This window comes from Urocitellus parryii, chromosome 7 (genome assembly GCF_045843805.1).
Source record: "Urocitellus parryii isolate mUroPar1 chromosome 7, mUroPar1.hap1, whole genome shotgun sequence".
Classification (NCBI taxonomy): domain Eukaryota; kingdom Metazoa; phylum Chordata; class Mammalia; order Rodentia; family Sciuridae; genus Urocitellus; species Urocitellus parryii.
Genome location: NC_135537.1, coordinates 68013453 through 68027260, shown reverse-complemented (window position 1 = coordinate 68027260; position 13808 = coordinate 68013453). Strand labels below are relative to the sequence as shown.

The 13808-nt window shown below is 39.4% G+C and overlaps 1 protein-coding gene across 2 annotated transcripts in view; it reads right to left on the bottom strand.

Moving 5' to 3' along the window:
- Window positions 1-2357, bottom strand: part of Dnajc5b (DnaJ heat shock protein family (Hsp40) member C5 beta) — a 50822-nt gene extending 48465 nt beyond the window's left edge. Inside the window, exon 1 of one of the 2 annotated variants that reach the window (XM_026410026.2) lies at window positions 2326-2357. The gene's annotated coding sequence lies outside the window, so the exon portion shown is untranslated. Of the gene's footprint in view, window positions 1-2207 lie in introns of both variants that reach the window. The other variant, XM_026410025.2, reaches the window with a different exon arrangement.
- Between the last annotated feature and the right edge of the window lie 11451 nt (window positions 2358-13808).

The following is a 13808-nucleotide window of genomic DNA, read 5'->3' as shown; positions in this document are numbered from 1 at the left end:
TTTGCCACTGTGTCAAAACTGCCTGAAGCATCTCTAAAGAGCCTTGTGACAACTCTCAGGACTATGAAAACCACAGTGCCCATAGCCCTGAGGCCTTCTAGCCTATGCTAAACTTGTTCCTGTTACGAAAAGAATACACTCTTCCCTCTCCATTCCAGGACTTCTGATTTTTACTTATTTTCCCTTTTGACTAGGGAGTGATGGGAAGAGATATATTAGATTTGGCATTAGGTATCACTTTTACTAGGTTCACCAATATCTGTGAGCAAAACTGTCGGCCATTAGCATTCATAGTCTTCAAGAAGACACTGAGATTCCTAGAGAGTAGATTGCTTTCCAATTGTGATTAAGGCAGTTCTCTGGAACCATGGTGAGCACCAGCACATAGCTGCTTACCATTTGAAAGTCTGCCTCCTTCAAAATTATCCCAAGTATGGAACAAGGGAGATAGTCTCAGTTGGGGGCTATTCCTAAGCCTTTCTAGAAAATCATCCTGGAAGCATCCTGGGGCTCATGCTTCCCTACCCCAGACCCATGTTTCTACACACTCTTTCCAATGGGGGGGGGGTGGGGAAAGGCAGATTCTACATCTTAGTTTCATACACAGAAACTCACAAAATGGTAGGGTAACAAGCTATTTCTCTGGTTTATATATATTTTTCAAATCATCACTTCACTTAAAAATCTAATTACACACTGGGTGTGGTGGCACAGGCCTGAAATCCCAGTGGCTTGGGAAGCTGAGACAGGAGGATCACAAGTTTAAGGCCAGCCTCAGCAATTTAGTGAGGCCCTAAGCAATTCAGTGAGACCCTGTCTCGAAATTAAAAATCCTAAGGGCTGAAGATGTGGCTCAGTGGTTAAACACCCCTGGGTTCAATCCTTTGTAACTCTCCTCAATTCTAATCACATTATAATTTATTCCTGTTAAGTGAAATCCAGTAGCTGTTGGTTGCTTTGTGGTGTGAATTGATCAATACTAACAATGGGTGGTATGGAGCACTTACTGTATTTATTGTCTACTCTGCCCTATTCCCCAAAGGTTTCTTTTTAGACAGATAATATCTCTTAATTAAGGTTCTTTCAAAAAAGTCCATTTGCATTATATTGAAACTTAAGAAAAAGATAGATGATCAATAGTTGGCTGACTGTATAGACTGCAACAGAAAGGAAAAGACTGTAAAGCTGCTTTGTGCATCAAGTAGCAATGACATACTTTTTCTATCTCCTTGTTGAGCTAGAAGCCAGACTTCTCATATATTATTGATTTACATGACATTTGGCTTCAGATTCAATAGAATAATATGTTCAAATGCTTAAAGTATGAAAACAAAGATCTTACGCCTCAGATGCTCACTACAGAGTAGTAGTCAAAACATCTTGTAAAAATGCTTCCCAAATAAGCTTATATAAATCATGAAACCATAACATTATTTAATTCCTTACAGAAAATATCCTTGATTCATTCTATTTCTATAGTCTTTGTAATTCTAATATTCTTATGTAAAATTCAAGTCTTTATTATTTATTCATGGTCTTTCATCTACAAGCCATCCAACGGGAAAATGTTGTCATGCAAAGTCATTAAGTAATTTAATTTTAATCATCCAGTACATGATACTTTATCTTCTGAGCTTAGATTACTCTTTAGCTGAATTATAATGCCATTAATATCACAATTTCTTAAAGCATTAGCCACTATAGAGTCACTACTGAGCTCTATGCTGCTCCCCTGTTTCTATGCAATTTTATGTTGAAATAAAAATTTCCCTTCAAAGCAAAAGAAGTTTCACTTATGTCTGTTATGTGAATTTTGAAAAATTAAAAAAAAATCAAGCTATGCATTTCTTGCCAGGGTCCCTTTATAACAGAGAACATGAATGTGGGCAGGGGCTATTAACTCATTAAACACAGCAAACACACTTCCAACTGTTGTCACTGGGGACACATGCGTTACCATTTCATTGCTACTTCTCCAATTCCTTTATAGAAATCTGTTTAGTGGAGCAAAATCCCCATAATCCAGATAATTTGTCTTAAAGCCAAAAACATCCAAAAGGTTAATCCTGTGTTAAAAGTAATCACTCTCCCCAACATGATTACGTATATGCAATTTGGAAAAAAAAAATTTTTTTTTCGATCTAGTATGTATATAAACAGTCCTGAAGATGAGGCAATTTGGAATTGTTACAAATAACCCACTGTACCTGTTCCTATGACTCCAATTCAGTTCTCCAACAGGAACAACTTGTTGTTTTCAACTATTCTGAAAGTAGGCGTGCAGAGAAATAAAAGAAGGCAACCACGAAAAGAGCTGTTCCCTACCTGTTCTACTGTTCAGAGCAAACAGCTGCTCCTTTCCATCATTCCCAAGCAGGAGTCCAGTAGGTCAGTGGAGTCAGGTTACTTTTCGGCAGCTACTCTATCAGCCAATTGGTTATCCCTCTGGAAACCATAACAAAGAGAGAATAAAACATGCATGACGGTACAGTTTGGTATTACAAGGCATCTAGAGATACCAAAATATATACTACACCCACTCTTCATTCTTTGTCAGCCAGTGCCTGTCTCTAAAAGGACTTTCCATTAGGAAAACAAGCTAATCTCTTGACCCATAGAGTTAGGTCTTTGAAATTTTCTTTACTTATTTATTCATTGATTTATTCTGTTTTGATCTAAGGCCAGGACTAGTCAGTTCATTTATAATTGCTGGAAAGACCATGCAACATTCATAAGGGGGACATGTAAATTGTTCTCTGTATAAATCCAAGTATTTTCTTATCAGTACATTGTACCCTAAGCTTCTTCAGAAGGCATGGAGTCACAGTAGTTGAATCACTTGTTAAAATGATGGCCAAACTGTCTTGTAAAAAGTCATATGAGAAAACAGTTCATTCCTATGATTTCAATTAAGATCTTACTGACTGAGAGTCTTAAATAAGATGGATGCTACTTCTGAATGTGGCTCCTGAGTCTGTAGGTGGAGTTCCTATGTGACTTAGTAGACAGATAGCAAGGCCTAAGGCTGTTTTATGTGAACACTGCACAACACTTTCGCCTCTAGAGGGCACTGGTTTTTCAGATACCAAGGGATATAGGACCTTTTCTTGAAAATCCTGATTTCCAGCAGTCTAGGAAGCAGTCCATCCTCAGAAATGAGGACAGGTAGACCAATGAGACTTAAATACTCAAGTTCCGACATCAATTCAGCTTAAGGACTGTGTATTTTAATGAAATGAAAATAGCTGCTGTACTGATAAAGTGAGATTACAGACAGCTTTTATTAAAATTACAATTTATGAGCCAGGCAAGGTGGCACATGACTGCAATCCCAGCTTCTCAGGAGGCCAAGGCAGGAGTTTCTCAAGTTTGAGACTAGCCTCAATGACTTAAAGAGAACCTATCTCAAAGTACAATTAAAAATATATACATATATGGCTGGAGATGTAGCTCAGTGTCTGCCTAGCACATATAAGCCCCTGGGTTTAATCCCCAGTATCAGAAAAAAGTATTACAATTTGTGTTTTTCAAATTCAGTTTAATATCATATACTTTAAAAAAATTATTAATTTTGTACAATTAATTCACTCTCCTTAAACCACTGATTTTTAAAAGTATTGCATAAACCATTAGCTTTTTAAAAATTAAGTATTGTAAAACTCTTGAGTAAAATGAAACTATAGCTATTGCAAAAATAAATCACAGTTTCTAATTCACCTGTTCATTCAACAATTAGTCATCTATTGGAGCCAGACAGCGGACTGAACTCTAGATATATACTGATAAACAAACACAAACACAGATGCTGAGTTTGTGGGTCACGGAGATAACAGCCTTCCAATAGAGACAGAGAGTAATCAGTCACTCAAGGAAGTTTAAAAGCAAACTTTGGAAATATATGTATCATGAACAGAGAAAGATCAGACAAAGCTTCTCAGAACAAAACCAACCGAGATCTCAATATAGCTAGGGGAGGAGATTGATGAGAGAAGGAAATATATTCCTTGGTACTTAAACTAGAGAAATAAAAGGAACACTGACATATGCTGTTATACATGGGATGTTATTATGTACCCATATATAGATGGTTTCTAATACACCATCAAACAATACAGCAGATATCAGTAGAATTATATTCCATTTAGCAAGGTGAGATGTTTTAGAAAGTGTGAATTTCAAATGATGTTAGTAAAAGCAAGTGATTCAAGGAAAGCCCATAAGCCACTCCTTGATATCATATGCACTACATGTAAAAGTGTTGTGAGATGAACCATTCACATTTTGAAAAGGAGAACTCAAAGGATCTTCCATGATTGAACTCAAGGGGCCCTTCTCTGAGGTGGAAAATTGGCATTAGAACCATAGTGGTGGTGAGAGGGAATTAAAAGCTAAACTTCCTTTTTTGTTTCATTGATGGGCTCTTGACCGTTCCCTTAGGGACACTTAAGAACTTTTATATACTTCCGTCAATTGTCACATATGGTTAGGGTATTGTAAGAAATGACTAGTACGTTAGCACAGAATCTGCAATGGTATCAGATGAATTATTTGAATATTCAACACAAACAACATACAAGAGCGTTAGGGTACAGGGTTTTGAATTTACATTTCATACCTCAATAAGCTCAAATACCACTCATTTTGAAGATGGGATGTGCCATGATACATAGCTCCAGCAAATAAAATCCTAATTCAAAGACTGTCCAACATAATGAATAAAGGCATTTTTTGTTACCTATGTTACAATTTTGATTACCTCTTACATCTATGCCTCTTATATTATTACTATTATTAAATGAAACTCATGCTATCACTTTATAAATTTCAAAGGAATATATAAATTGATCAAGATTCATTGTGTTGAGTAAATTTAGAAAAGAAAAATACAGATGAATGCTGTATGTAAACTGAAAAAAACTGTTAGTTATCACTCCAGCAGTATCTTAGATAAAACTGTAGAATAATTTTGGTGATTCTTCTGTAAAATTTAGAGCTTCTGTATTTCAGGAGAACAAATCAGTTAATTCCTATTATGTTTTATGATTTTCCAAAGTTAAAAATAATGTCTCTTTTAAGGAGAAGTTACAAAGCAGATGAAGTTTTTAAAATCTGTTTTTATTGGTGCATTATCATTATACATGACAGTGGGATTCATTATGCCACATTCGTAGATGCAAGTGACATAACAATCTCATTCTCTAGTACCTTCTCTTTTTCCCCCTCCTCCCTCCCCCTATTTTTCTTGCTCTACCAATCTCCTTTCTATTATTATTTTTCCACTAGTGCATTATAATTATAGATGGGATTCATTGTGGTCTATTTGTATGGACATAGGATAATTTGGTCAGTTTAATTTCCTAGTACTTCCCATGCCCTCTCTTCCTCTCTCTGTCTTGAACCCTTTCTTCTTTATTGGTCTTCCTTCTATTTTCATGAGACGGGGATGAAATTTTAACATACTCACGTCTATAAATACGTAGAAAGAATAGAACCATAGAGGAATAAGTGGGAAAAAAGTAGACTGGAAGTCTCTCTAATCATTTAGAAAGATGTTAAAAATTTTGATGTGTGAAGCCCACCCAGATTGGGGTTAGGCTTAGGCATTTTTTTAAAAAAGACTCCTTGGGAGGTTTTAAAGGGCTTCCTGGGTTGAAAGCTGCTGTTCAACCCACAGCAGAGAGATCTGATGCAGAGAGTTCTTCAGTTAAGTAATGTGGAAACACCTGCCGACCATGCATCTCTCTGGAGGAATTTTCCATTCCTGAGTTTCCTAAGAAAACACTTACTGAAGATAATGGCATCTGTGTGATTAGACACAAAATAAAATTTGTTTTTACATAGTTTAACACTAGGAGCAATATCCAAAAACAATATTCCTGTCTCAGGTTTTCAACAAATCCTGTGTCTAACTGTAATAAAATACATTTTTTTATCTTAAAATACACTTTTTATCTTCCAGACCTTTTATCAAATGTCTACTATGATGTGCCAAGCATTATAATAGGAATGTTTACATGCAGATTGTTTTCTAGGGCACTTGTTAAGAAGTTACTCTCTCCTTGCCTCTCTAAATCAGAACTAAGTACCCTGGCTTCAAGGATTTGAATATGTGATCTGGGTAGATTTCATCCCAACTCTATAATTCATCAACGGGTTGAATGAATTATACAACAAATGGAAAGTGTTCCGCTATTATCATGTACTGCAAGGCACTGTACTGGGCGTTGTGGAGGATCCAGAGGTGGTGGTGACGATGACAGTGATGGTGATGGTGGTGGTAATGGCGATGAAGATGATAGTAACTATCACTTTAACTAGATTATTTCATTGAAGCCCTACAAAAGTATAAGTGGTAACATGAATCAATTTCTTTTAACCCCTAGTTGTCTCAAAATGATATTACAATGTTATTGACTTCATAATACTATTGACAAAGATTCTCCTTGACGGAAGATTGGTCAGATTTTCCTTTAGACTTCAATCCCCTTGTTTCTCTCTGTATCTGGCCTGTGCTACCCAATTGTAGCAAGAACTGTGTTGTAAGTTTAGAGAGAATCTCCCTCCTACCTCAATATCTGACAACCCTCAGTATCTCATCCAGTTCCTCATCTCCCACCCTTGGTATCCAATCACCCTGACCTGCCTTGAACAAGCATTTTATAAGGTTCATTTAACCAGAATCTTCCATATCCCTGGTGTTTATACTGGTTTTACACTGTTTATACTGGTTCATACTGGATTCAGAATGGATTCTAGTGCTATGCTGGAGTTCTCTTTTCTCCTATTGCAATAGTTCCTGAATAAAACCTACTTATTCTACTAAAATGGGTGCTTTTGTATCCTCATTTATAAAGGAGGAATGTAAAATGGGAGAGATTAAAGGAAACACCAGGGTTGCCAGCCAGTGAACAATGAACTCAGACTTTGAAACCAAGATGGCTGATTCTGTACCTAAAACTCATTTCAGAGTTGTGCTTCAAGAGCTTGTAATTCCAAGGGATTTCTCCCAGATGTACTTCCTTGCTTATCAATCTGTGACTCAGATAGGTGGTATATGTTAAAGCTCTAAGTTGGAGTACTATCTTTAAAGAAGGAATGACCAATAAATGTGTTCTCTAACGAGGTCCAATTTGCAGCTCTAGTGTCAAGGACAATATCCATTTGGTTAAGTAAAGCTCTGAGAGATGTGTTACTGAAAAAATATTGACTGAGTCTTGTCCCCTGCTAGGAAACATACTATGTATTTTACATGTGTGAAATTTAAACAACTTGTTACTTAAGGTCAACAATTGCTGTAATAAACCAAGGAGACTTCAGATCCAACAGATGTGTTTGATAAAAATGTCTGTAAACAGAACCTTGATCTGTGATTTTGCCAATAGCTTCTACTCTGTTCACAGTAGCTTAAAGATGTCTCTTATGATAGTCAACTAAAAAAAGAAGACAAAAATAAGGAAGGTCACTGTTCGGGGCAAAAAGTCTCTTTTAATAGGGTTTCCATTACAAACAGATGGTTCTGCAAATTGTCATCTGAGTGTGGCCAAGCAGCCTACAAAAGCAATAGTATACAAAAACCAAAACACAGTGGGTTTCAATCCTATTTGGTGGTAGTTTAATAGGACAGTCCTGAAGATACATCTTCACATCTTAAATCTAATGGAGTCTCCTTCAAATGGATGCTTGCCCTGCCCAGGTAACAGACATGTGAAAAAGAGAAGGAAATGCTAAGTTTCCCTTTTGAGATTGACAGTGCACTTATATCATACCTAAGTCTTCTACAAGACATATATATTATTTGACATGACACTCATTCTCATTTAACAAAGAAACAACCCATCAGGTTATCTTGTGACTTCTCCCAAGCATGATCATCAAGATTGAGGCACTAAAAGCTGAAACTGGAATCCTTGTGCTCTGCTACCAAATTGTCCTTCCATAACCATGTTAAATCAAAAAAAAAAAAGGCTAAATGAAGTGGGAGAATTGTAAATGACAAAAGGAATCCCTCTGTATTGGTGACCAGAAGCTGTTCCAAGACCCCACAAATGATCACCAATCTGGGAAGCAAGTTCTCTGCCTTCTGGTCTCTGCATCAAGTAGATCATGGCCTTCCTCAAATCTCTAGTGTCTACAGTGGATCTTTGCAGACATATGTTAAGATAATGGCAGTGATCTTGTACTCTTTTATACTTTCTCCCTTGTTTTGTCCAAGTTTTCTCTTTCAAGTGAACAGTCAGTGCTCATGAAATTGTAAACAATCCATTAGCTTTTGATCTGCAAGGCTGTCTGTAATGCAGAGTGTTATGGTTTGAATGTGAGGTGTCCCCAGAAAGCTAACATGTGCGATAATGCAAGAAAGTTTGGAGGAGAAATGATTGGGTTATAGTCTTAGCCTAATCAGTGAGTAATTGAAGTGGTAGGGTGTGGCCAAGGGGAATTGGGGTGTGGCTTTGCATGGGAATTGGGGCGTGGCTTTGCATGAATATTTGTATCTGGGAGTGGAGTCAGTCTCTCTCTCTCTTTCTCTCTCTCTCTCTCCTTCCTGATGTGAGCTACCTCCCTCTGCCACACTCTCCCCCAGTGATGTTCAGTCTCACCTTGAGCCCCGAGGAATGGAGCCGTCCTTCTATGGTCTAAGACCTCTGAAACCATGAGCCCTCAAACTTTTTCTCCTTACAGTTGTTCTGGTCAGATGGTCAGATTCTTTAGTCACAGCAGTGAAAAAGCTGACTAAAACACAGAGTAAGAGGTCTTTGTCACTAACAACATGACTTTGTTAAGATCACTCTCTGAATGTTAGTGGAAGGAGCCCAAAACTGTATGGGTGAAGCTAAGCTGCATCTGCAGGGAATGAGAAAGGAAAGGTCCCTTTCAGAAAAATAGAGTCACCTTGTGAAGATTCTTTTACACACACACACACACACACATTCTTGGGTTCCAGATGTGCAAGATCAGATGGGCTCTGATGCTGGTGGCATCTCACGGTGCTGCCCACCTCAGGCAGGGTTCCTCCCCTACATAGACTCTTCTCAGAGGCCTCAGGGCCCCCCATGAGGTAAGCACAGTCACCCCTTCAATAGGGCCCTCCACACCCTGTCAAGTCTCCCATGCCCCTTCAACAGCTCTACTCTTGCTCCTTCCAAAATCTTCTGGAGGCCTTATGAAGTTTCCAGAAACCCTGCATGCTCTGCAGTCAGTGGGAAGCTCTACCAAGACCACAGTGAAGCCCCATCACTGAAGCCCCACTGCTCTGTCATTACAGAGGGACCTCTGTGATCCCTCAAACTTCTTCTGAGGCCTCTCTTCTTTAGTCTCTTCCATTCTCTTAGGTTCCTTTCCAGACACTAAAAAGCTAATGGAGTCAGTTTAAAGGATTGGTCCTAGAAATAAGAAACTAGATTCCTGAACAAGGTAACTCCTACCTGGGACACAATCCAATCCCCTCCTAAAAAAAAAATGACTAGAACAGGACAATCTTGGGAGTGGGTGGGATAGTGACAAGCACTTCCCCACAGATCTCTCAGCCCCGGGACCCTTGGCATGGTTATCCAGCAAGTAGCCCCTAAAGCCTTCTCTGTAACTTTCTTAGATACCTAAGCGAAATATTCAAATGAAGAGATATTCAATCCAGCACTTGTTTAAATATACATCATTGGTTCCCAAGATTTCATCCCTATAGCAAGGCAGATCCACCATTCAATATCAATATTCAATATGATGGTGTTGCCCTCTGGTGTTCAAAAAGGGAGGAACTGTAAGCAGGAGTTTTCAACTTCAAAATACTCCTCACCTCAAATCATCCTTGAATTTTTGTATCCCAGTGTCTCTCCCTAGCCACCTAAGGTTACAGGAATTGCTGAGAAAAACACTCACAGAACCAGCCAGAGGGGCATACCACGTCCACAGAGGATGCAGACCTTTTGTTATATTCTTCTGAAACTGGAATTTTGCGGTGCATTGAAGTCAATTGGAGGATTTGAATTAAAACTTTACAAAAATCTGATTTTGATCATTATCCTATACATTCAGCGAAATACCACACTGTACCCCATAAATATGTACATTTATGTGTCGATTAAAAGTGAAGTAATTTTAAAAGTTTTCAAAGAAAAATAGTTATTATAAATATTTATAAAATAAACATAGATATTAAAAACTTGTTTTAGAAGTTTCTGTCCGAAAGCAGCTGATGAACTTCTAAGACCTCGGATCTAACTGCTCACCGGCTGGGTTAAGACAGAAGAACCTGAGAGATCCAGGTAGCAAATGTCAGCAAAAGACCAAGAATCCGCCAGAGACATCAGCTGATTCACAAACCATGAATAAATGCCTGCGGATGCTACTGAGGTGCCAAGGCCAAGAGAGATGTTTCCTCCCTCTCTGGGGACACAATGAAGAGTTCCCCAAATGACAGGTCGCAGCCAAAATTTCCTTGGCCAGCATGATGATCAGCTACATGTAAAATGACCAGTTTGTATATAATTCACATCAAATTTTAAATCTTTGTATGCATCCAGGAAAATCTGTGTCCAGGATCTCCATTACTGAAGCAGCGTCAGTCTGCTCCTCCAGCCCTGCTACATACTCTGTCTTCACTGTGGATGTTCCTGTGACTCACAGGCGCTCATCCTCTCCAGGACCAGCCCCAGGTCTGACAACTTACCCATCTTCTCCCAAGATCATCCTGTCTTGCTGCTCTAACCATCCTCATCCCAATCATCAACCTGGTGACCTTTGGTGTCCCTGTAGCCCTCCAGGTCATTACCCTTTCTGCTGTATAACCCCTTACCTTACTCAGATCCCTGGATGTCTCCCACCTTTTAATTCTTACACTCTAGCCTCACCCTGCCCAAATGCTCTGGTTTGGATATATGGTCTCCGCGCCAAACTTCTGTGTTTATGCAGAGAATCATTTCACCTCTAATATTTTCATCTTCCCTGTGGCCTTTCCCCTTGTCTGAGAATCCCAGCCAAGCATGAAGTGTGTGATCTGTTCATGGATGCCAGTGAGACCTTTGTGCCAGGGAAAGCATCAAGTCTCTGGACACCTTTCAAATTCTTTATACACCTTTAAAGTGTGCTGCCTTCTCAACAAAGCCTCCGCTACTGGCCAAGCACCTGAAGTTCATATACCCCTTATGTTTTAAGAGGAAAAGTGGAGTGGTCTTGAAAACACAAGTTTTATCTTCCTTTCTTTTGAAAACTGTTATCTATCACCAGGGGTTGAGTTTCCTTGTGTACCTGTTTGGTAAGAGTATTCTCAAGTGTCCTTGTCTGGAAATCAGACAATCCACCTTCCATTCCTGTGATTCACAGGTTCACAGCTCAGGAAGCAATAGAAGCCATGAGCTGGAAAGCCAGACCAAGGTCTGAATTGGAAGCATCAGCCCACAGAACCCAAAAGCATGCGTGCAGTCCTGCAAAGGTGCCATGTTGAAGAATCCACTGGGTGGATCCAATGCTGCAAATGGACTGATGAGTGATTTTCTGTAAACACATGGTATGAGCCAAAGCCACTTCCGCTGGGAATGAAGGCCCCAAGTGAGTCACTGCAATTCCAGACAGATAGGAATCTCAGCTCTTTCCTGGTCCTTTCACTGAAGCATGCAAACCAGAGGGAATCTGCTTCTATCAATAAAAGAACTTCTATATCCCCATTCAGCTTCCAATACCTTTCATTGTGCTTTACACCTTCATTATTGGTCATATAAATGGACATTAGAAACATATGCTCACCTCCCGTGGGGATGGTGCCACCTGGGTGCCTTCCCACAAACCCTGCCTTGGAGATGGCTCCCTCTTTGACCTGCCTCACTCCGTTGAAGTGTATCTGTGGGTTATGCCTGAAGCTCTTCCTGGAGAGCTAAGTCACCTGGAGATGGGTGACTTAGCTTTTAACTGTGTGAACTTGAATAAGGGACTCATCTTCCTGAGTCTCAGATTCTTCCTTTTGCTGTTGCCAAAATGAGTAACACTGGAAGGACCGCTTATGTTGTCATGATAAAGGGGACTCCAGGAGCAGCCAGAATATACCATAGGAACCAAAGGACAGAGGAATCCTCTTTATACAAAATAAGCTTAGGAGCTTATGGTGAAGTTTACCATCAGACAGTGATTCCTTAGAACACTAATGGAAATGGAAAATGAGGAGCAGCTGCATGTTAGACAGTGAATGAGGAGAAAACCAAATAAAGGGAAAAGCCTGACCCATTCCACTCGTGAGTCAGCAGACAGCACACACCTATAGAACTACTGACTCATGCACATTTTATGCTGGTTTTATGGGCATATTTTGAGGAGGGATGGAACAGAACTGGACTGGCCCCTGGAGATGTTTAAGACAATCTAGGACAAGCTTGGTGACTCTGAGGACAGCAGTTTAAAAAGGGATGGCTCACAGTCTTTTGTTGACCCTGTCACACTCTCCCCCTCCCAAGGCAGAGTTGGGTAGTGGGAAGAACAGAGTTGTCGTGAACACTATTAATCACACAACGCACATGTGTGCAGGTTTCAATAACTGTAGCAACTATTAATGTTCTAATGAGGACCCCCTCAAAGGAAAAAGGAAAGTGGAACCCTTCTAGGTAGCTCCAAGTTGCACTCAAGTCCAACCAATTCAGACACGTGAAGATAAGAATGAGTCTCTTGTCCCAAAGCTGTCCCTGAGATTTGAGCCTTCAGTTCTCTTCCAACCCAGGTAAAAGACGCAGGGACTTGGAAGGAAACACTGCACCAAGAATGGAAGGTGCTGACCACATCGATTAAGAGTACCCAGCTGAGGTATTTAGGCCTGGGTTGGAACCCTGGTTCTGCCATTTACTAACAGTATTGCCTTAGACAAGTTACTTAACTTTCTGAACATCAGTTTCCTTATCTCTCAACTGTGGAAAAAAAAAAAAACTTGTTAAATAAATAGCTGGTGAGCAAATGGGAATAGACTTTTTCTTTTTCACATGGAGTCTTTGTGGCTATTAAGTGAGATAATTATCTGGTAGGTATGATGGTTAATTTTATGTGTCCATTTGATTGGGCTGCAGAGTGCCCGGATATTTAGTCAAACATTATTCTGAGTGTGTCTGTGAGTGTGTTTTGGATGAGACTAACATTTGAATCAGTAGACTAGGTAAAGCAGATGGCCTCCTTAATGAGAGTGGCCCTCATCCAATCAGCTGAAGCCCTGAGTAGTACTGACGGACTGACCAACCCTTGAGTAAGAGAAGGAAGGGACTGTCCTTTCTTTCTGCCTGACTGCCTCTGGGACAATTTTTTTTGTTTTTGGTTTTGATTTTTTGTTGTTGTTGTTTTATTTCCACCTCTGCTCTCAGTCTCTAACTGAAATATCCACTCTCCCTGGGTCTTTGGCATTTCAGTATGGATCCTAAGACTGGTCAGCTTCCATAACCATGTGAGTCAATTCCTTATTTTACAAATATAATCTGTTTAGCTCTGTTTATCTGAAGGGCCCGGACTAATGCAATAGGTGTTTAAAGGGAAAAAAAAAGATTTTATGATCACTATTTTACTTATCTGCAAATTAAGCAAAAAGTAGTCCCTGTATGTAAAGTTGTTATAAAATTGCAATGTTGAAGAAGCAGGGGGAAATGCCTATAATGTGCTGTTCTTACTTGATCTTGAATTTGATCTTCTAAAACCAGAACTTATAAGTGTGTATGTGTGTGTGTGTGTGTGTGTGAGAGAGAGAGAGAGACAGAGAGAGAGAGAGAGAGAGAGAGAGAGAGAGAGAGAGAGAGATTGATTGATTCTGGGAAAGACATCTTAGATTTTCATTTGTAACTACTCTCTATTTG